General features: G+C 34.8%; 1 non-coding gene across 1 annotated transcript; it reads left to right on the plus strand.

Annotated features, from left to right (window-relative positions):
• The first annotated feature begins 2,944 nt into the window (after nt 1-2,944).
• LOC139856548 (small nucleolar RNA R71) lies at nt 2,945-3,051 on the plus strand. The gene has a single exon (XR_011762022.1). It is a non-coding gene; the product is annotated as a small nucleolar RNA R71 (small nucleolar RNA).
• The last annotated feature ends 302 nt before the right edge of the window (nt 3,052-3,353 follow it).

Consider the following 3,353-nt stretch of genomic DNA (forward strand, 5'->3'; position numbering starts at 1 on the left):
AAAGTACCTGCAATAAGCTTGTACATATATGTGATATATGTTTTAATGAACTTGGTGAATTCTTCCCACACTCATCTTTTATTTATTTCTTTCTTTGCCTTTTTATTCCCCTCTATTCCATTTTAAATGAATTCAAGAGTTTTGGGTTGTTTCTCAATTTATGTCCTTTCCAAGGTAACAATAATTTCGGTAGTATCACCTACTTTTATCGTTCATAAATATGTATAAACACGATTTTGAATTCATTTAGTTGAAAATTTTTCAAATTTTCACAAAATTGGGGAATTAAACCAAGTGTAAACCCGAGAGAATTTATAACCCTTCCCCACACTTGAGATCTTGCAATGCCCTCATTTGCAAGAAATAAGTAAAAATTTAAATTCAAGAGGGTGATTAGTGTAGAAAAATGATTAAAATTACCGAGTTTGCAAACATATTGTTGTTATTTCAAATTTGATATTTTGCGTCTTGTAGTCAAAATTAGTAGCTTTTGCTGAACTTAATGACAGTCTTTGAAAGTGCGTTGTTTTACCATGTTTTGTACATAAGATAAACTACAAACATATATACATATTTTTGAAGTTTGGTATATTACCCCACTTTCAAAAATTTATAAAATCTAATATTTTTTGGCATACTTTAAATAAAAAAAATTAAAAATAATGATAACAAAATTTGTCATCCCGCACTCGGGTAAAGCAATTTCGGTTCAATGACCTAGTGTTTAACTCACGACGAATTTTAGAAATTATTTTTTTTAAACTTAATTAAATAAAGTAAATTTTTGTTTTTAAAATCACCCAAAACTTAAATTTAAAAAGCATATTAATTTCATATAAAACCTACAAAACAAAAAAAATTCAGAATGGGGGGAGAAAACTAGTTCTTTAGTGTCTGCTAGTGGAAAAGACCAATCGGATTCCATTCTCGGAACTACACGAGAACAGAACAACTAACTCTAGACAGCATTTTCTTTTTAGAACATTTTGAATCTCCCCACACTTAGGTAGTTGTGGTGTCAAAATTGTGATTAACTTCATCGTCAATTTTTCTTGGACCATAATCAACTTGCATATTTGTGACTTTTGCTTTAAGCCATTGGTCGGATTCTTGTGTAATATCCACAAATTGAACTAATTTCGCCTTTTCTTTAGGTGACAGATTGGATACTAACCGGTTACATAACTTAAAGTTCCCCTTGGTTCTAGCATCGCGAATTCATTTAATAAGTTTCTACATTGAACTATTAATAACGGGATCATTTAATTTCGTATCAACAACGGGTTTCTTTGTTATCAGGTCATCTTTAGGTGTTACTTCATTTTCCCCACACTTAGGCATTTTATTATTGCTAAGCACTACCGTTGGAGTTGGTAAAACAACATGGTTCTTACCAATCGTTTTTGTTGGTTCAACGGTTTTGGTTGGTGGAGATTTAGCCTTTCGAATCATAAAGGTGATCGATTTCTCATCATTACTAAGTGTCATTCTACCCTTTCTTACATCAAATAACGCCCCGGTGGACGCTAAGAATGGTCGACCTAAAATTAGAGGAATGTTTGGGTCCTCTTCTATGTCAATGACAATGAATTCGACTAGAAAGGTTAAATTACCTACTTGAATGGGTAGGTTGTCAGCAATTCCAACTGGGTGCTTAATGGTTTAATCAAGGAGTCGAACACTCATATCCATTGGACTTAACTCACCTACTCCTAATCTCTTATATAATGAAAGAGGCATAACACTCACACTTGCACCTAAATCTGCTAGTGCATCATACATGACACAGTCACTTAGTATACAAGGAACAATAAATTCACCCAGATCACCTACCCTAGGTGGAGGTTTTGGTGGAACTGTCTTTACCGGGTTTACTTCTACGGTTTTTGTTTCTTGCACTTTCTTATTCTTCTTCTTCTTCTTTTTTCCAAATGTATCACAAACTTTATTACCTATCACTTGCTCATACTCAACTCCTTTTCTTGGAAACGGGATGGGTGTTTTGTATGGTGCCACCACTGGCTTTACATACTCGGGTGGTGGTGGTGGTGTAACTTCTTCATTGTTACTCACACCTAAAATTTTCCCATCTTCTGGTGTTGGTTTTTCAGAATTTGTTGATACCATGTTAACATTTTCATTCCGAGGATTTACTTCATTATTACTCGGTAGCTTTCCTTGTTCCCTTTCACTCATCAATCTAACAAGAGTACCTACTTGTTTTTCTAGATTCAAAATGGAAGCTTGTTGAGTTCTAAATGACTGATCAAACCTCTCATTCGTTTGGGTTTGAGTTTCAATAAATTGTGTTTGAGATTCAACTAGCTTAAATACCACTTCTTCCAGATTTGACTTTTTCTCTTCAGTTTGTTGTGGTGGTTTATACAAGCTAGGTCTTTGTTGATTGAAAGTGTTGTTTTGAGTTGGTTGGTTATTCGGACCTTGTTGGTTGTATGAGTTATTATTGGGTCCATTTGGATTGTAAAGAATTTTTTGATTTCGATTAAAGTTTGGCCTTGGCGGTTGATAATTATTTTGATAATTATTTCCTGGCCTTTGGTTTATGTAGGAAACATTCTCTCGTTGTTCCATCGTTTGCTCAACATTACAATCTTTCATTAAGTGTGGTCCACCGCATTGCTCATAACTGATTCGTATTGCGTGAATATCTTTAGTCATCTTTTCCATTCGTCTCTCGAAAGCATCTATTTTCGCTGAAACAGAATCAAAGTTATGGCTAGAATCGGCTCTAGCCGCTTTAGATGAATGAATAATATCTTTTTTCTGATGCCACTCATGAGAGTGGGATGCCGTGTTATCAATGATCTTGTGAACTTCGGTTGCGGTTTTCTTCATAATGGAACCACCAGCTGCTGTGTCGATGTCTTTTCGTGTGGCGATGTCGACGCCTTTATAGAAAATTTGCACTATTTGAAAAGTATCTAAACCGTGTTGAGGACATCCTCTCAACATCCTTCTGAATCTTGTCCATGCCTCATATAACGTTTCATTTGGCTTTTGCACGAACGTGGCAATTTCTCCTTGAAGTCTCACGGCTTTAGATGCTGGAAAGAATCTTTGAAGAAATTTCTCAACTAAAATATCCCATGAGTCAATCGTTCCTTCAGGTAACGATTCTAACCAATCTTTGGCTTCTCCTTTTAAAGTCCATGGGAACAACATAAGATAAATAGTTTCATCCTCAACTTCTCGGATTTTAAATAGATTACAAATCCTATTAAAAGTTCGAAGATGTTCGTTTGGATCTTCTTTTGTTGTACCACCAAATTGGCACTGATTGGTGATCATGTGTAGGATTTGTCCTTTGATTTCAATATCTGATGCTCTAACAT

The sequence above is a fragment of the Rutidosis leptorrhynchoides genome, chromosome 6 (genome assembly GCF_046630445.1).
Source record: "Rutidosis leptorrhynchoides isolate AG116_Rl617_1_P2 chromosome 6, CSIRO_AGI_Rlap_v1, whole genome shotgun sequence".
In the NCBI taxonomy this organism is placed as follows: Eukaryota; Viridiplantae; Streptophyta; class Magnoliopsida; order Asterales; family Asteraceae; genus Rutidosis; species Rutidosis leptorrhynchoides.